A 21,845-nucleotide genomic window follows, 5' to 3' on the forward strand; every position below is an offset into this window, starting at 1 on the left:
TGACTCTAGATATATTTCAAAATGATCATGTCCCTTAACTAGACACTATCCATTAGAAAGGGAATTCTAGCCTTTTACCCATATTTTTCAAAATATTTGGCAATATGCCCTTGTTTCCAAACTATTTAGGTCCATACCCTTGTTTTGAAACTCGACTTCCTCAAAATTGAGTTTCAATGAAGAACTCGATTGGTTTAAAATCGAGTTATGCCCAATCAAACTTGAAAAAAAAAATTAAAAAATTAAAAAAAAAAAAACTTGCATGGAACTCGAGTTCATGAAGCTCGAGTTCCCTTTAAAACGCCACTATAGCACGATCTGAACGCAACTATAGGTTTTGGGCTGATCAAACTTAAAATTAAAAAAAAAAAAAAAAATTGCATAGAACTCAAGTTCCAATTAAAACGCTACTATAGGTGTTCCTGAACGCAGCTATAGGTTTGGGCTGATCAAACTAAAAAAAAAAAAAAAAAAGAAAAGCATGGAACTCGAGTTCCATGAACTCAAGTTCCATGCAATTTTTTTTTTTTTTTTTTTTTTTTTTTTTTAAGTTTCATCGCCCCATACTTGATTTTCTACCAATCGAGTTTCAAAACAAAGGCATAGACCTAAATAGTTTGGAAACAAGGGCATATTGCCAAATATTTTGAAAAATAGGGGTAAAAGGCTAGAATTCCCCCATTAGAAATGGAGAGGATTCTCTTAGCAAATAAATAAATAAATAAATAAATGGAGAGGATTCAAATCTATATATCGAATGCATGAGTAGATGTCGAAGGAAAAAAGCTCCATGAGAGAGCATGTGTACATGTCACTTGCCCATGTGGATTATGTGTACATTTGGTTATTTGCTTAATATGAGACAAAATATATAACTTTTATACTAACTGTGTGACAAAAGGAGAAAACTTTAGTTTATTTTCATAAAAACTTAGTTTAACAAAAAATCATTTTAACATTTAAGAGGAGGGGAATAAGCTAAGATGAAATCATAGTTAACTGGATTTAATCGAACAATTCAATTGAGAACTGGACACCAATTTAGTATGGTTACAACCTGCATAAAACTGATAAAAAATTGGTTAAAAGTCAGAAATCGGGACTAAAAATGATTCTTTGAATTTACTGGTTTTTAAAACTATGCATGAAATGCAAAAATAGAAAATCAGAAGTTATTTAAGAGTATTTATTTATTTATTTTTGTGTGTGGCAAACGGACACTTTATAGAGAGTCCAGATGCAAGTGGACCAAGATCTGAATAATATGCGCCTAACGGGCACAACCCAAATCCATCAACGACCTTCACCAGTAAAGCTAGCTAACATCACTCACAGCAACTATTCTTCTTCTTCCTTTGATATGCCACAACCCAAGTCCTTCTCAGTTCTAACAATGGAGAAAGGGGATTCGAAGGTTACAATTACTCTAGTTATCATTAGCTTCAAGTCCAAAGCTCCAATAAGTACCCTCATAGACATAGTTTTGGGTTCAGGTCAGCCTTCTCACCAGTTGTAGCTACTACCTTCGTTTCCATCCATATAATGAAACTATTACATCTGCTGTTGGTGTTGCCAAAGGACAGGTTCAGTCCTAGGTTCTACGTAGCTGCTGTTACCAATACCATGAGCCTTCAAAAAATTCGAGGTACACACCATAACTAAACTGATCAAACACGTGTGGTTTTTAAACATTTTAAACAGTGAGTGGAGATAGGATTCAAATTTTAGGACCACATAAGCTGTTAGGAAATTGTGAATTTAGATTTTTTAATCAATATTTTAAATCTTTTTGGCATTAACTAGTTGGTAAATAACTTAGGATGCCTAATTCTTCGATATGAGTAGAGGCGTCGGCAATTTTTACATGTTTGATTATTTGATCAATTTTTTTTTTTTTTTTTTTTTTTTTTTTTTTTTTTTTAAGTATATAACATCCTAGGAACCATCGACACGGCTGGAGGGTGCCATACCGGAGTCCGATGCGGCCTGACGCAAGTGCAGCCACCGACGTAGCTGCCCCTAAGTCGGTGCCGTGTTTGAGTTTTTTTTTTTTTTTTTCTTCGCGCTGACTCGTGCTAATTTGACTTCAACACAATTCATGCCGAATTGGGTTGATTTGCGCCGATTCAAGCCAAATTAGATTGTATTGGCTGAATATCGGTGTGTTTTGACCGGGAAAAGGAAATCGGCCAGTAAGGAAAAAAAAATTAAACCAAAAATATCGATGGACTGGACTAGATATTGATACATAGTTGTTGTCGGTGGACTAAAATTGTATCTTTGCTTCTTCTTCTTCTTTGCTTCGTCTTCTTGAGTGAGTATTGAGTTGTTCTGTTCTGTTTCTTTTCTTTTTTTTTTCTTTTTTTTTTTAAAGAGTTCTGTTTCTTTTTTTTTTGATAAGAACAACTTAAAAGGCTCTTTTTTGTTTTTTGTGTCTCTCTGGCCAAACATGTGAGAGTTACATCTTTCCTTTTTTTTTTTTAATGGGAAGCTACACCTATTTTAATACCTGCTACATATATCCTTTATTTTGTTTTTGGGTTGACTAAATACATGAGCCACTAAGCCACATTTTAAAAAAAAAATTATTTATGTGAAGCCTCATCTATTTTAATACTTCTATCAATAATTCAAGTGTCAAAAACATTTGTGTATTTATTACTATCTATTTATTTTTCTTTTATTATTATTATATGAGTTTTCTATTATTATTATTATTATTATATAAAAAAGCATGCTTAGCAATATAAAAAATATATAAATAAAAATATTTTTAATATTTTTTTAATCGCCGCACCCCGCCACACCCGCACCCTATTTTTTCAAAAATTGCCAAGTCTCACACTCGCCCCCGTACCCACACCCGAATCTGGAAATGCACTTGTGCTTCATAGATAACATCTTGACATCATGTGAGAATTTTTTGGAGTATTTACGATGCATTAATTTTTTTAATATCATATGGGACATTTGTTTGTAAAACTTGTTGTGTTGGTTTTGATTTGAGCATGTATTAGAGAACAGGTTTCACATATTAATAATGAGTCTTGAGATTGTTAAATAATGGGGAAAACACTGTCAAATATTCATTTTTTTTTCCTTGTACTTTTGTCTTAAAATCCCCAACCCTGGAAGAAGACTCACTTTTAGTTAAATACATATAGTGACAGCAATATGTGGCAAAATATCTTGTAGTGGTTATTATTTCTGATGAAGAATTCAAAAAATTCTTATCCTAAATTTGGCTTGAAAAGTCATATTCTAGTGTCATGCTTTACCTTTGGCCGTATATGCTGCCACATATTTTGCATTGAAGTCATATTCTAGTGGTTATTACCTCTGGCTTTCCTTTTGCCCTTTAAGGACCCTGAACAGAACCTCTCTTTCATATTGTATTTATGGGTTCTTAGGAAATCTCGGCTATTTCTCCTGAGCTTGCCCCCTTTATTTGTATTGCCCATCATCTTGAACGTGTTTATGTTCACCTGCTGTAAAGGGGTTATAGAAGGGGTGGTTCTGCTGTTGGGGTTTGTGGGGGAGGGGTTTAGGCTCCTTTAATTTGCCAGATTGATGGTATAGCATGGAAATATGCACAAGACTTGCTACCAAGTGCAATACCCAAATTGGATGAGTAGTTTAGACAAAAAAAAGGAAAAAAAAAGGGCCCAATTATAGTTACTGGAATCTGAAAATATTGTTGGAAATGGAATGAACAACACCATGATTTACACCATGTGGAGAAACACTGGCTTGGGGCTTACCTACAGATTTGAAAATATGAGATTGTAAACTATTCTAGGAATCGAGATAGAGGAAGAGAAGGATTAAGAATAGTTTCAGTGCTCATAATTTTGGAAATTGTTTTCTGTGGAAAGTGGAACTTTTTGATAGATGTTCTTTAGCCCATCTTGTCCGTCGGTAACCTCTTTCAACAGGGGAAGCATTGAAATTTCTTTGACATCTCTATTTTCAGCCTTGGACTCAGAATCATCAAGGTAGTGCTGATAGAAATATGAAATAAAGCCCCAAATAGCCAACACCAGGGAAATCGTCTCTACCCCATCCATTTTGTCATGGATGAAGATTACGGCTAGAATTGGAATAACAGGCCAACCCAACACACTTATGACATTGCAGAACAGGGAAGACACCTCATGTATCAAGCCTACTGCGCCAATATTGAAAATCTGCCAAGCTATAGCTGTCCAAATCAAAGAACCGACATAAATAAACTTCCCCAGTTCAAAGTCCTCCGTCCCTCTCTTTAGACCTTTCCGCTAGCAAAGAGCCCCACCAGTGTAGCACAAGTTGCAACCAGTGACTGATAGTCATAGATTATCATTTCCAAAATCACTGTAAATGTTTATCTCCTTAAAACCTTTTGGAAGGAGAGCAGTGTAAGGGAAAGCATCAATCCGTATCCAACAGATGCACCAACAGTGCAAAAGAGTCAGATTTCATACTTCACATTATAGTTTCCGGTGGGGTTCGTAGAATTGGATTGAAATGCCAGCAGGGTAGAGGTGATGGTGATTGGTGAGAAGCACTAGAGAATTGATTATAAAAGGAGTAAACTTGTGTGAATTTATAAGGAAAGAGAAGAAAGCATTGAAGGTCAACTGAATATATGCTGTTTGTAGTAGGCTTTTCGGGTGGAGAGATGTGCAAGGGATACCCCTGAAGAAGATAGAGCTCCAACGGTAACTCGGATTCAAAGATCAACAAGCACTGTTCCAACGGTAACTTGGATTAATGGTTCAAACTTCAAAGATCTCTTAAGCCTAAAACGATGACGTTCTATTTAATATAAATGGCATCGTTTTTGGGGAGATTCTAGCATTTTACCCTTAATTTTTTTAAAAATTGGCAATTTGCCCCTGTTTGCAAATTATATAGGGGCGTGTCCCTGTTTTGATACTCGATTACCCTAAAATCGAGTTCAATTAAATACTCGATTCATAGAAAATCGAGTTATGCCCGATCAAACTTTAAAAAAAAAAAAAAATGCATGGAACTCGAGCTTCTGGAAATCGAGTTCCATGCAAAAAATATTTTATAAGTATGATCGCCCCATATTCAGAGAGCCCTATAGTGGCGTTTTTAAGCCCTATAATGACGTTTTAAAGCCCTATAGCGGCGTTTTTCTGCAAAATTTTTTATAAGTTTCATTGCCCTGTTCAGGGAGCCCTATAGTGCCGTTTTTAAGTCCTATAGTAACGTTTTAAAGCCCTATAGCAGCGTTTTTCTGCAAAATTTTGTATACGCCCCACACCAGGTTCAAGGAGCCCTATAGTGGCGTTTTTAAACCCTATAGTGACGTTTTAAAGCCCTATAGCGGCGTTTTGGAACTCGACTTCCCTAAAATCGAGTTTTATGCTTTTTTTTTTTTTTTTTTTTTTTTTTTTTAGTTTTAGTTTTATTGGGCATAACTCAATTTTCTACGAATCGAGTATTTCATTGAAACTCGATTTTAAGGTAATCGAGTATCGAAACAGGGGCATATCCCTATATAGTTTCGAATTAGGGGTATATTGCTAAATTTTTTAAAAATTAAGGGCAAAAGGTTAAAATCTCCTCGTTTTTGGTTCAAGTCTGGTGTATTGTTCAGAACAGAAGACGATGTCGTTTTGGCTCTTCTTCATCATTAAGCTTGAATTCTGGACTTGCCCTGTACTAGCTAACAATGTTCTTAGATATTTTTCTAGAATCCAAATATTTTTGTGTTCAGCAGTCCTTTCTGTTATAGGCTTGTTAGAGGTTGTTAGAGATGAACCTTCTAGAGGTAGTTTTAATCTATGAATTTCTATAAATAGAGAATTCTGTGTAGGTATTTTCATTCAGTGAGCTTGAATACAATACATAGCATTTTGGGTTTAGCATTATAGTATTCTATTTAACCGAATTTGAGGTTTACAAGTTTTCCCACTAATATTACTCAAAAAATATGACTAGAGTGTCATAAGGCTAACTTCATAAAATGAACAAATAACTTTACACAAATTCTCTCTCATTTAGAACTTCATAAAAATATCTCCAACATTTTTTTTATTTTTATTCTCTTTTTGGTAGTCAATTTTCAAGTTGTCTCAGACTTAGAAAAAAAGAGCACGATCCAAAATCACCAGGTCAATCTTCAATTTGAAGAAAAAGTACTAGAAGAAACCAATGGATCAACTACATAAAGCAATCAATTGACATTAGGTTAGTTTGGTTGTTAGATGTATGTCTTGTCCGAAACAGGGGTTATTATTGGGTACTTTGGAAGTATAATCCCTCCCTTTCACATAGGGGCGGACCCCTATACTCCCAAAGTATCTAATAAATTTCCCCAAAACCCTATATAAAAATTAGTTGAGGACTAACTCTATGTCAACTTTATAAGTTATCCAAATATAATCAATTCAATGCTAGATACTTTTTAAAAATAAAACCATCTCTTCAAGATCCTAGAGTTTTAAAAGTAATTGATTGCAAAGAGGGTAAATGAATCATGTTTTCCTAAAATGGCTATTTGATTGCTTTTCTTTGAATTTTAGTGCTTCAATAATGTAGTAAGATAAAACATAGCTAATAGAATCTTATAGAAATGCCCCACATATTTTTGTACTTTTTTTTTTTTTGGCTAAGTGACATATTTTTGTACTTAAGTTATGTGCTGCTAAACCTTATAAGGCACAAGTTTCCCTACTAATCTTTTGGACTTGAATGAAGAAATTAGAAAAGTTACATGATACCTATCTCTAGGGAAAATTGGTATGATGAGCACAAATTCTATTTCACACAACTATTAGTATGAATGTAATTTTTTTTTTCTTTTTGGGTAGTGTGAAGGTTGACAGAAAACAAGGACCTAATCATGTCAAACTGTCTTCTCCACAGCCTCCAGGACTTGATCATGTTGAATTGTATCCTCCACGGCCTCAAGGACCTATTCATGTCGAATTGTCTTCTCCACAATCTCAAGGACTTGATCATGTTGAATTGTATCCTCCACGGCCTCAAGGACCTATTCATGTCGAATTGTCTTCTCCACAATCTCAAGGACTTGATCATGTTGAACTGTCTCCTCTATGGCCTCCAGGACCTGATTATGTCAAATTGTCTCCTCAATAGCCTCTAGGACCTAATCATGTTGAACTGTTTCCTCTACAGCCTCCAAGAACTAATCATGTCGAATTGTCTCCTCCACGACCTAATCATGTCGAATTGTCTCTTCCATGAGTTGCACATTAGCTAAACCATTTAGCAGGATGTTTGACATAATTAGATAGGATATTCACATTAGCTAAACCCATTAGTTTGTGTGCATGTAAATAAAAGAAAACTATGAATATATAGTAATGGTTATCCATTGTGGCTGCATTAATGAATGTTGGATCTACATCCAAATCCAAAGTTCCAAATCAAATATTATCATAAAACAAAGATGATAATAATATGCATGTATGAAATTATGTGCTTGTGTGTGTGATAGGAAGAAAAAGATTAATTTTACAATGAGACATAATGTGAAACTAAAATACCAAATTGAACACCCAAATCAAACACCAAAATCAAATCTATTTAAATCCCAAATTAGTAGAACTTTAATTGAAAACAAAAATTCTCCAAAGGAAAGAAAAATCAAATTTACCTCAAACCAAATAGTATCTTAGCAATGAAATCAAAAAAGAAAAAGAATTGAAATTCTAAAAAATGAGAGCATAAATGATACAACATAATTATATATAAATATAAATTAATGGGAGGGAAAGGTTAGGACCTTGGGGTTGATGGAAATCCATTTGACAAGTAGGAATACTTAGGCATTTACCTGAGAATTTTATTTGGCATGGACTTAAGAAAGATTTTGGAGAGAAAATTTCTTTTTTAATAAATAATGTAAGAAATTTTATTAAGAATAAAAGCCAACCTAGTACACTGGAAATGTACTATAGTGAAATTTTGTAAAGAATAAAAGCCAAGTACACTGGAAATGTACTACAGTGGCAAAGAGAGCAAAACCTTTCATATAAGAAGCATACAAATAACATAATAAAATGCATACTAATACCAACATAATGCATGATATTATAGGCAACCCAATTTTAAGAGGATCTCTACTCTTTATTTGGTGTGAAAAAAAATTCTTCACAGCATTTCCATGTGGCTGGTGAAACTCAAATTGAATCTTAACAAATGAAATTTCATTAGTAGATGTACAGACCATATTACATCATAGACTATATGCTTGGATTAAATATGATTTTTTTTTCTTCTTATAACCTTCCTTAGTAAAAAGTAAAACAATTCTTGAGGGGAGGGGGGGGGGGGGGGGGCGCTAATGAATCAGTAGAGGTTTACACCAAATCAATTCAAAAAATACAGCATATTTTATAAATATCTCATGTGTAGCAATCAAAACAGAAAATCTTGTAAAAACATGTTTCATGCACCTTCTTAGGACAACAAATTCTAAATGTATGAGCAGTCATTCTTACACATAAAGCTGTAGGGATGTTAATTCTAGTTCTAGAATGAATCATTTAAAAATAATAAATCCAAAAGATTAAAGATTCCGAAAAGAAGAGAGTATTGACACTTAACCACTAAATACAATTCAAAGGAAATTAATACGGAACAAGCAACCTCAAAATAAAATGAAAATTGTAAGACTTCATCATTTAGATTAGGCTTAGTGTAATTTTTGTTTCCTCATATCACCAATTTCAATTATTCAAAACTAAAAATTAAAGTAAGAAAATTTCAATCTTGTAAATTTAAGGTTTGAAATTGTTGACCTTGTAGAATCCTAAATTGAAGAAATTTGTCTTGGAGAAAACAAAAATCAAATTTCCCTAAAAAAAGCATCTTAACGGTCAAATAAAAAAGAAAAAGACTTGAAACCCAAAAAATTGAGAGCAAAATATATTTTGGAGAGAACAAAGAGATATTGAGACAAAGATAATTACTAGTAGAGGTCTCTCAATCAATATAAGAGGCCATGACTATGCCTATGCCTATGCCTATGCCTCTTTGTGTGTCACAAGGTAAAATTTTTCACTCAATTTTCTGCCTTTGATGGTCCTAAGTCCCTGACTTAGTCTCAGCCAACACCACACACACACACTGCAGGAAACACTTCGAACAGATTATATAAAGACTCACATACACAACACACACTATGTTTACAGGGAACCCACTCCCAACCTTTATTACTCAATCTCAAGTACAAAGGTGACCCTTTATAAGCCTGTAGAAACACACAAAATTCTCCCTAAGGCAAAATACACTCTGTTGTTAACACCTACAACAGCATTAGGGTCATATACATAGACATATCTACTATGGCAATTTGCCACTTGAGTCTGACTTAGGACACCTTGAATTGAAACTATCTAGGTTTGCTCTCCATGTTTTCAGCCCTTACATAGCAGTTTTGAACATCAGGAAAACTAGGAACTGCTTGATAACTTTTCGGTAGTTGCTTGACAATTGTTCCTGCACATCAACACATGCACAACCCATGTCTCAGCAGATCATGGGGCTTTTGCCCATCACTCAGAAACCCACACAGCATGTTTTCCCACATTTCGGGAGGCTTGGCCCATGCCCAAGCCCTCCCTCATTAAACAACATAGCCCACACAGCATGCCCGCATGCAGCACACACTAAGTAACTGCCATTAGCCCACTAACATCTATCCATGTATTTAGCCAGCACCCACCAACCCAATGCCTTGCACACATCTAATTGCACATCACCATGGCAGCTCAGCCTTGCCTTGCACATAAGTCACCAAGCCCACTCACAAGCAACCGGTAACTAAGCCACCAATGCCATGCGCCACCACATAGGGTTGACACCACCTGTTGCCGTCCTTCGTGAAAACCAACTCTGCCCACCATGGCCCCACTCTGCCATGGCCTTGGGGCATCATGAGGAGCAAGGTGCCTTCACATGTTGCTCCTTTGCACTACTCATTAATCCAACTCGAGTAGGGAGACTAGGCATGTCCCCCTCAAAGAACCTTTAGGAGCATTACTAATCTAACATGAAGAGCCATTAATGTGTTAAGAAAACATAAAGCTAAGTGACTTGCCTAATTCTGCCCAAGCACCCTCATTCATCATGCCATCATTAGCAACATGTAAAGCTCCTAACACTGTTTCTGGCTCCTTTCTCTTTCTCGCTCTTATGTCTTTGTTCTTTCTTGCTCTCTGGGATTCTATCTCGTCTCTTTTCTCTTGGAGTAAAAATGGTGAGTTTGATGATAAGTACGTAGAGCTAGTGGCACGTTATCTATCCTAATATTTAAGGGACTTCCCCTGTTTGGATTGGACTTTTTTTGGTTCCAAAATACCTCTACAGCCTACGTTTAAGAGGGGCAAAATTTGGTAAAAATGCTTCTTTAACTCTCATGTAAAACACTATCTATAAAATAGAACCACACTCACTACACTTCCAATACACTTACATTGGTTTTCAAGGTCAGATTGTTTCTCATGTTGGGACCACTCTTTTTTACATTTTATAAAAAAAAAAAAAAAAAGACACTCACATTTTTTACATTCCTATCGTTTTGTTCAAAATTCACATATGAGTTCTATTTGAACTCAAATTACATTTTTTTTTAGCATAAAAAAAACATTTTAGTTGAACACTGACTTAGAGCTTAAGAAAAAAAAAAAAAAAAAAACTTCTTTTAACGTCATTTAGAGTTTTATTTATTTATTTATTATTTAAATCTTTTAACTCCCACGTCAATATTGCCTATAAAATAGGACTACACTTATGTCAGTTTTCAAACTTAACTTGAAATTTATTTTGTTTGCTTCTTCCTCAGTTATGTCAATTTTGTGTCATACTTCTCTATACCATCATCATCATGCTTTTCTATTTGCTAATGCTCAACGCTATGTTAATGTACATGGGTCTTTTTTATATTGGTTTTTTTAAAATTAAAAAAAAAATCAAATCAACCGCAATTGGTTTCTGTTGAATTTGAGTGCGTTTATTTTTGCTATTTGTTTCTTTTTGGTTTTTATTTGGTTTGGATTCCGTACAAACTCTTCACTATTTTGTTTATTCTAATTATTTGGACTCTTAATTTTTCTTCATTATCCTTTTTTTAATTTTTTTTTTTAATAATTGTATAGGTTGCTTTTCATGGTAGAACTTGGGTTTAAAATAAAAACATTAAAGAAAATGGTACAAGTTTTTTATTTAAACACAAACTATGCAAATACCAACTCTACCTCCGATTTAAAGTTTGATGTTTTCCTCTATTTGGTTTTATTTTGTTTGGATTCCATGCAAACTCTTCACTATTTTGCTTATTATTATTTTTTGGACTCTGGCTTTTTTCATGTTCTTATTTTCTTATCATTATCATTTCCATATCATTATCCCTTGTTTTTTTTTTTTCTCTTTCTTTGATAAAGCTTATGTATTACCTAACATTTTGTTAGGTATAAGTTTGTTTTTATTTAATAACAACATAATGGCAGAATTTGGTTTAAAAAAGGTAAAAGATTTTTATTAAAACACAAAACTGTGCAAATATCATCTCTGCCTCCCATTCAAATTCAATTTATAGTTTTTCAATTAATTGAAACTCTTATTTAGCTTCATTTATATCAACCTCATCTCTTCCATATGAAATTATCTCTTCCATATGAAATTAATGTTGTCAACTGTTGGATGTATTTTACAATTATACCTAACAATTGTTATGACTTTCACTAGAAATTTTTTTTGAGGAATATACATTTTTTATATTAAAGGATTTATTGGTGATTAATAGTAGTTGCTAACGTTGAAAGAAGAATATTAACTTTTATAAAAAAATAAAAATAGAAGAGTCTCTAAACAACCACGTGAGCAGGTGCTACAAGGTTAGCTGAATATATATATATATATATATATATATTTTGAGATCAAAATCAAAACGGACACTTTATGTAGAGTCCAGATACAAGCGTACCAAGATCTGAGTAAATATGCGCCCACCTAACCTAACGGGCCCAACCCAAATCCATCATCTGAGTAGAGGCGACCTTGACTAGTGTGTTGAGGATTCATAGCCTCTCATGAATTTTGGCACTATGGATTGGTGGTTGTTGTTGTAAGCAGCTAAGCTGCAGAACCAGGACCACAGCTACACCATAACCACAAAATGCCTATCAACTACTCAAAACAGAATATGAAATGTTCCACAGATTATGATATATTCTATTTTGTAAAGACGTTCTAATATTGCTACACAGAGATAACTTATATCTAACTTCCTGCATAACTACTTTGCACTTTCAATATCAGACTTTACTTTCTCACCATGAATTCTAGCACCTCGGTCAATCCAAATATGGTAAATGATAGCTGCATGAGCAATCTTGCAGATAACATGCTGCCACTCTCTTCCTTTAACCTTTTTAATGGCCCAATCAAGCTCATACGACCAGCAACAAATTTGCTGATTGAACAAGCACTTCCTCAAGATTGCTATTCAGATCCAACTAGAAAAACGGCATGCAAAAAAAAAATGGTCACGAGACTCCCGATTTATTGCTGCAAAAAGTACATAGCTTAGTACTCACTGCCAAGCAGCTAACTAATGCATGCTTAGGAAAAACTTGAGGAAATTGCACAATTTTCCACTAAATAACCTCAACCCTTCTCTCTTATCACTTGACAGGTGTCCCTACAAGTAAACCAACAGTGAGCCACAGCCAAGCGTCGCACTTGATCTTCCTCCCCAATTGGTACTTCAATCAGCTTAACTTAAAATGCCACTAAGGGTACATTTGGTATGCTATAATAGCTCTTGTAATGGAATAGTTATTCATGTGTAATAGCAATTCGGTCATTTGGTTGCATCTTCATTACATGGATTAGTTATTACATTGGAATGACTATTCTTTAAATTGAAGAATAGCTATTCCTCTTTAAAATGGATGTAATAGCTATTCCTAATAGGTTTTAAAATTAATATATTTCCAAAAGTATAAAGTTTCCTTATACATCATCTTTTACAAGCTTTCCATATGTAACAACCAAACTTATGAATAATAATAATTATTCCATTACAATGTCTTCTATTCTTAGTAATAAAGATCACTATTCCTAATGTAATTTATATTCAGTGTATTAAACGTACCCTAAGTCATTAGACCTAACACGAGGCCAGTTCCAATGACCATTCAAAATAACACAACATGGTTGACCTTGCTCAACGCATACAGCATTATAAATCACATAAAATCCATAATTTTTGCAAATGGGGGCCATCAATAAGAAACTTTTTCCCCATTCCCACTTTATGCTTCACCAAATGCCTTACTTCACTCATAAGCTGAAAACCTTCCTCCACTCACATATGCAATAATTTGGTATAAAGATATACCCTTATGCAAGTCAAATAAATATCATCACAGCTGCCTTATTTCAACTAGATACTTCCTTGCTGGAAGGTTGAAACTCATCCTACAGCAACATATAAGGAGGTTTAAAGATCCAGTATCTCTGACACTTATAAATCATTTTGTTAATTATGATTTCTTTCCCTTATAAGTGAAATGTTGTTTGGAAAAAAGGATGAGGATTGGATGAGCCGGAGGGCAGAATATCACATAGCTTCTGCATACAAAGGACATAGTCTTTTATTGTTTCCTCCATTGTTGTTGTAGCAGGTGTACTTACATTGTGCTTCTCACTGAAAGCTGGATTTGACGCTGCATTTGTACTACATTGTATCTTCTTATGATTGTTGCAGGCTTATCAACAAAAGTTTCATTTTTTAAATGGTTTCTACTGCAGATTGGGATCAAGGTGGTAGAAACTGCTTGGTTCAAGCAGATCTATCGAAGCAGGGAAGTTGGTCAATCATATTTAACTCTGTTTGGACAACCTTGATTGCGATGGCTCATGCACTCTAGCTAACGACTAAAATTAGACCCCAAGTAGTATTATCTCTATCCCTGTCTATGCTTCCAGGCATCTATGTTTTGAACACATATATATATATATTCCTGTAATTTAATTATATAACTTAATTAATCTGTAGTCAACTTTGTATAACTTCAGTTTCTCTGCAACGGGCCAGGGATATGTGTTCCACTATGTGCAATTGCATTCTTTTTTAAGGTGTGGATGTACTCCATCCATTAAGACCCCCTCTCTCTTTAGTTTTTCTTGTCCGTGTTTTTTGAATTATTTAAGATGATATCAGAGTACATCCTTTAACCTTAAGTGCAGGTATTTGGGATTAGATGGTCATCAGTTTTCTATGTTGAGAGTATAGCAAGAGTGGGAAGGCTCTCATTAAGTGGCTTACTTCTTTACAAGTTACGAATGGCTGATGAGTTCTTTGTGCAATGGCCACACCTTCAAAGGCAATATTCATGAGCTCACAATTTTGGCTGTCTCATGTAGTTGAATGAATTCAGCCTTCGACATTGGCACTTTCACTTCAACCTCCTAGTTTTTGCAAAGCAGTCAACATTTTCAAAGTCTGAATATAGTATTACCCATGTTTTATTACCCCCACTAAAACTATGTATTTGCTGTAGGTTCTAAGAACCCTGATTTCAATAAATTTTTGACTTTTGGTTCACATAATCTCAATAATTTTTGGAGAATATAAATTATTTAGCCTTGCTTTAGAAATTAATTAGGAGATCAACTTTGCTTGAATATATGTTAGTTAAAATGCAGAGTAACAAGAAATTGTTGTGTCCAAAATCTAGTTGGGTTGCTAATTGTTCTTAGGGATAATTACAGATTACCAACTGTGGTATAGGGTGGTTTTACTTTGCCTATCCTTTTTAAAAGTAACACATTGCTTTCAGTTAATAACTAAATTATGGTTGACCATACCTCCCCACATTTCACCATTTAATATGGGTAAAAATGTCTTTCAATGTGCTTTTTTAAAAAAAGTTTTTCTTTCTCTTCCTCATCTGCTGATCTCTTCTCTCTCCTCTAATGAGTTCTTTGGTGTTAGAAACCATCCTAGTAAAGTATCCTACAAGGTCAATTTTAAGGTTGGGCATAATGTGAAACTTCAAAGAGGGGTGATGGTTTTGTGGGTTTTGTAGGACCGGGATTTTGGCTGCAAGAATGAAGCTCTACAATCTGTTTGACAGGGTGGTGCATTTGGTGCAGTTGACATGCTGTGGATAGGTGGATACCTGTGACAGCTATGGAGTTTATGATTTATGATGTAGATAGCCTTTTGAGGGGTGGAGGGTGCCTGTGGTTGGATCATATTTTCAGCAGAGGTATGGATCATAAGGTGCATTGTTGATTGGAAGATTAGGGTACAAGAAGATGAAGTGTGTCACCAGCAACAATACTGTACAAGATTATATGGTGCTTTAGTTTGAATTTAAAAAATATTTCCATGAGTGGAGCTTTATATGCATTAGGATTATGTGGAATTTATTGGATTATCAATAATTAAAATTTGAGCGAAGAATCAAATTGGTGGGATCCAGTCTGTGTTGGTGGGTACTTATAATGTGAGCATTAGCATATATTGACTGCATCTAGGTTTGGTGGTTTATGGTTAGTGGTGGCAGCAGGTGAACATGATTCTTGCCGGTATACTGGGGCTAACTCTTTTGTTCTTTTATTTTTTATTTTTTAGTATATGCATCTTGATATCCTGTGAGAATTTAAGTAGTATTTACAAGGCATTAAATTCTTTAATATCATATGGGGCATTTGTTTGTAAAATTTGTTGTGTTGGTTTTGATTTGAGCATGTATTAGAGAGAGAACTGATCCATTGGTGAAGATAGAAGAGACAAAGAAAAGAAAGAATCCAATATCGTTTTTTAATGTCCTGACAATGGAAGAAACCTCAATAGGGAAAATTGCTACTTTAAAACCATGGGTAAGTAAAGTAAAACTACCCCGAGTGAGTTATCTCTAATTTTATATATATGTGTGTGTGTCCTTTGGGCTATCTGTTTCCCCTTCCCTTTTTTGACGGTAAATTTCCATATGTTTTGTAAAGTGCAAACAATTTAGAAAATTTCTTGCTAATTAAAAAAACAAAAAATATTAAAAGTTTGTAGGACATTTAACTTTAATGTGGTTCAGTATCATAGATGATAGATCCAATATGTGGGCTTGCGATATCTAAGAATGCTGTTTTTTTCCTACCATAGTTCTGTATCAACCTGACAAATCTGTAGGCATTTTTTTAATTGGTAGTTAACTAGTTATAATCAGCATTTTATAATCAAATTGCTTCTCTGCTAAAATTGGAGTATCTATAATTGCAATAAACAATTCAAGCATTTCCCCCTCAAAATTCTTTATCTATAATGTGAGCATTTTACGTTTATTGTTTTCATTTATTTTGGATTTTGGGACTCCTTTTATATTTGTTAGTTGGATTTATTTTGGTATTTTGAGACTCTGTTTTGATGAAATTGGAATATTATTCCTAATTGTGTAAATTGAAATCATTCATTTAATAATGGTCTTTGAAATATTTAGTGTAGATCTTGTGTGATAATATTTATTAATATTTCGACAATTTCTATATAATCTTTTTGCAGGGTAACTTATATTATTATTATTATTATTATCGATATTCATTCCATTGGCATGTATGCATATGGTGTTTATTCTTATAAACATCAAAGGCAATTAACTTCATAATTTCATTTAAACCCTGTAGATTAATAGCGTAAAATCAAATTTTAGTTCAAAGGCAATCTGCGACGAGCCAAGTGTTCATTCAGCTATCTTGTTAACTCTCTTTAGAATCTCATAGTGATCTCAAGTTTCAATGAAAGACAAGAAGATTTTGCATAAGTGAGCAGATTAATTGTATTCTTTGTAACAAATTCCAAGGCTATTTGGTGGATTCTTTGCCACCAGTAACTAAGAAGGAAGCCTAGATTGCAAAAGTGTGGGTATTTTTACAGTCTACTTCTCCAGTTCTCCTCCGATGCCAAATCTAGCCTTTGATGTTTAAGGAGAATATTTTCATTGTTATTTTCTATAATCTCATAAAGAAACAATTACCTTGGATCTTGATTTTAAAGCTTTTCCAAAAAAATTTAAAAATGTTAATTAAATATACACAATATCTTGATACAGTAGTAAATTAATTGCTAAGTTTTTGTTTTCTCAGGTCCTCCAAATGCTAGTTAATATACTATACCTTTCTCGTAAATGACATGTCTCTCAGCAGTGTTTCCCTCATGTTTCAAGACATCTAAAACTGGATGGTTCATTTTTCTAGAGAAATGTTATTCATTTAATATCATGATTGTGATTGCAAGGGAGCATTAGTGAAAATGTACTTTTAAGGGGATCTGGACTCTTACGTGGGACAGACTATATGGAAGTTTTACACTTCTTTAGGCCCCAATTTAGGTGGACAATTTCTCAAATATCATTATGAAGATGGGAATGGTACTTATCTTTGGCAGGATAGTTGGCATCTTGGTCCTCTGTTGCTTAAATATGTACCTCAGATCAGCAATGACATTCAGTACTGTGAATGCAAAGGTCTCATCAATTCACAATGGAGGAAACTAAAGTTGGCCGCCAGCAGGGTTTGCGGCTTTGGTTCATATTAAGGGGAAGTGTTTTGAGGCAAACCCTGATCAAAATGTAGCAGAAAATGTCAATTTAGAACTACAAAATTAGGAGAATTTGAATGTGGGGGACATCATGGAATGCTATTAGACTTACTCCACCAAATGTTTAGCAATTCAGGCTTACCAGGTATTCTAACTAATAAACTATGTTCCATTCCTAGAAGACCTGATACTTGCGGTGCATAGGCTTGGGCAATAGGAGTTCTAAACGGAAGAAAAGCTTTGTTGTTATTTTATTTATTTATTTTTTTTGAAGTTTCTTGGATTGCTCTTATATATCGCACTTGGATGGAGAAAACTCTCAATGGCATGAGAACAACTTAAAGATGAAAAAACTACGTTCAAAATTATTGTTGTAAAGGATAGATGGACTCGCATCAAGAGGCATATTGTGAATTCAGCCAGAAACAAAGGTTGCGTTCTTTTTGGAACATCCCTATGACTATTTGATTTTAACTTAACCTTTGTATTTTTTTATCTTCTCTTTGCTTTTGATGATATGTTGACCTGTAAACTATAGTGTTTTATCCTATATTGTTAATAGGGCTCTTTGTATTGTTTTGGTTCTTTGGTAGTCTGCTAGTCCTGTTTGCAATGTATTTGTTTCTGATGAATAAATCCCATTCATCTAAAAAAAAGGATATTTAGGAGACAAGATTATACTTAGATAATCAATATTTTTTTTATTTCTTTATGATGAACGTGTTCTCGTTTGGCTAAAAAGATGATGTTTAGGGAATCAAAGGTTGTGATTAATTAATCAAGACAGTGATGGTAAGCCGTGAGCCCATCACCTGGTTAGGCAATGTTAAGGGAATTCTAAGCTATTTTGGTTGCTTGGAGGAGACTTACACATCTCGATCTCTCCTTTGCAGGATTTGAAGTATTCATTTGTCAGTAGATTAGAAATCTATCAGATATTTATTTTCTTAATCTGCAGGGAAATGATCTTTGTATGAATGCTCTGTGGTGTGTTTCTCATCTTTCTTCCGATCAATATTTTTACACAAGTGGCATCTACCTTCATGGGGAACAAAAATATGCTTTAGGTAATGAATTAGCTCCCTTCTCTTTCAGCATTATGGTTGCCTCAATGCCAACTTCATGACATGCATTGGTCCCTACAAATGTCAATTTTACATCCCACTTAATCTTCCTATGAATCATTTAATGGCACAGTAGCAATTAGTAATAAACTTTCACGTGTTAATGCACATTAATCACGTGTGTATTCAATGTAACTAATCCCAATCTTTACGGGATTATTGTTAGTTACGCCACAACCCAAGTCCTCAGTTCTAACAATAGAGGGCTTGAAATTACTCTAGTCATGGAAAACCTCTTATTGTTAGCTCCAGTAAGTACCCTCACCAGTTAAAGCTACTGCCCTCGTTTCAATTCATATGAAACTGTTACATTTGTAATTTGTATGTATGTATGTATTTTAATGTATGTATATCTTGACATCTTGTGAGAACTTTTAGGAGTATTTACAAGGCATTAAATTCTTTAAGATCATATGGGGCATTTCATTTGTTTGTAAAATTTGTTGTGTTGGTTTTGATTTGAGCATGTATTAGAGAGAGAGAGAATTGATCAGCTGGTGAAGATAGAAGAGACAAAGAAAAGAAAGAATCCAATATCGTTTTTTAATGTCCTGACAATGGAAGAAACCTCTATAGGGAAAAAATTGCTACTCTAAAACCATGGTAAGCAATTTAACTGTAATGAGGTTCAGTATCATAGATCCAATATGTGGGCTTGTGATATCTAAAAATGCTGTTTTTTTGGTACCATAGTTCTGTATCAACCTGACAAGTCTGTAGGTATTTTTTTTTAATTGGTAGTTATAATCGGCATTTTATAGTCAAATTGCTTCTCTGCCAAAATTTGAGTATCTATAATTGCAATAAACAATTCAAACATTTCCCCCTCAAAATTCTTTGGCTAGGGTATAATTTTTAGTCTACCAACAGGCTTCACATATTAATAACAAGTCTTGAGATTGTTAAATAATGGGGAAAACAGTGTCAAATATATATATATATATATATATATATTTTGGGGTGCTTGTCTTAAAGGTCCCAACCTTGGAAGAAGACTCACTTTTACTTAAAATGCATGTAACACGGTGATAGCTATATGTTGTAGTAGTCATTATTTTTGATGAAGAATTCAACAAATTTTTATCCTAAATTTGGCTTGAAAAGTCATATTCTAGTGTTATGCTTTACCTTTGGCCATATATGCCACCGGATATTTTGCATTGATTCTATCTCATTTGTCAGTTCTGACTTTCCTTTTGCCCTTGCAGGACCCTGAACAGAACCTCTCTTTCATGTTGTATTCACGGGTTCTCAGGACATCTCAGCTGTTTCTCCTGAGCTTTCCCCCTTTATTTTTATTGCCCATCACCTTGACATTGTTCATGTTCACCTGCTGTAAAGGGGGTATAGAAGGGGTGGTTCTGCTGTTGGGGTTTGTGGGGAAGGGGTTTAGGCCCCTTTAATTTGCCTGATTGATGGTCTAACATTGCAATATGCACAAGACTTGCTACCAAGTGCGATACCCAAATTGGATGAGTAGTTTAGACAAAATAAAAAGGGCCCAATTATAGTTACTGGAATCTGAAAATATTGTTGGAAATGGAATGAACAAGACCATCTTGTTCGTTGGTAACCTCTTTCAACGGGGGACGCATTGAAATTTCTTCCTTGACATCTCTATTTTCAGCCTTGGGCTCAGAATCATCAAGGTAGTGTTGATAGAAATATGAAATAAAGCCCCAAATAGGCAACACCATGGAAATCGCCTTTACCCCATCCATTTTGTCATGAAAGAAGATTACGGCTAGAACTGGAATAACAGGCAAACCCAACACACTTATTGGAGAACAGGGAAGACACTTCATGTATCAAGCCTACTGCGCCAAAATTGAAAATCTGCCAAGCTATAGCTGTCCAAATCAAAGTACTGACATAAATAAACTTCCCCAGTTCAAACTCGTCCATCTCTCTTTAGACCTTTCAACTCTCCGCTAGCAAAGAGCCCCACCAGTGTATCCATCAACTGCTATACTTCTATTTCAAACTAAGAGAGATCTACGAAAAGCTTTTGTACTAAAATGATTTTAATATTTCTTCCTTATAATTTGGAGGGGATCAAAAAGAGAAGGGAAAAAAGAAATTTTATACAGATGGACTGGAATATTTAGCAAAAAGAACAAAAGAGAAAAGAAGAATATACAGGCTAGCTGCTTTTCTTCTCTAATCTTTGGATACAGAAATTTGACTTACCCTTGACTTGAAGTTGCAGATTTTGAGCTTGCCCTATGTTGAAGCATGTACTTGGAACTGCATGCAATTTATGGCTGTAATGGTTGTCCAACTCCAGTGATGTTAGATCTTATTCTATAATTAACACGTTATTGCATCAATTTAAACATTTATAGCTTCTCAACAATTGCAAAATAATATGGGTTCAATCACAATCATGATCCAATATCATGATAGATGTGGTTTAATTCGATGATTTATATCTCTGGGTATGAGTTTTTAAGTTGTATGGATTTCATTTTTTTTTATACCTTTTTTAGGTAGTACGATGAATATCATGAAACTATGTTGGGATTTTGGCAAAATTATACCATTTTGCAGTAACTTTTTTTAAGTAAATCATCAATGCAATTGCCAATTTCACTTAAAAATTCATAGTTTGCTTGATTTGCTTCAATTGAATATATGCTTCAATTACAGGACTTTATGAGAATTAACTTACCCTAGAACTCCCACGATCTATTTAGATAGGCACGTGTTGTTGAAGATCTTAAGCTTTTCAAATGTGGGAAAAGAAATTTGAGAGAGAGAGAGAGAGACAGAGAGAGTTTATACACTTGAAAACTTAGCAGGTACATAGATTGCATGCAACATGCATGGTGGGTGATGGGTTTCTAATACCTATAATAATATAATGTGCAGTCTTATTCCATAACTAAAATGTTATAGCACATTTAAAACATTTTCTTTCTAATAATATTTGAAATGGTTATATCATATGAAGGTTGTCACCATATCATTTGAATCATGTTAGCCTTTATTTTTTATTTTTTAAATAATAGTTATAATAAGTGGGTAGGGGAATTTGTATCCTAATTCTCCTTATTGATAAATCAGCTTAGATAATACCACTGAACTAAAAATTGAATAATTACACAATAAATAAGGAAGAAGATTGAGAGATATGG

General features: G+C 34.2%; 1 pseudogene; it reads left to right on the plus strand.

The window, feature by feature from the left end:
- Positions 1–1,264: 1,264 nt before the first annotated feature.
- Positions 1,265–16,026, plus strand: LOC126728438 (uncharacterized; annotated as a pseudogene).
- The last annotated feature ends 5,819 nt before the right edge of the window (positions 16,027–21,845 follow it).

This window comes from Quercus robur, chromosome 5 (genome assembly GCF_932294415.1).
Source record: "Quercus robur chromosome 5, dhQueRobu3.1, whole genome shotgun sequence".
In the NCBI taxonomy this organism is placed as follows: Eukaryota; Viridiplantae; Streptophyta; class Magnoliopsida; order Fagales; family Fagaceae; genus Quercus; species Quercus robur.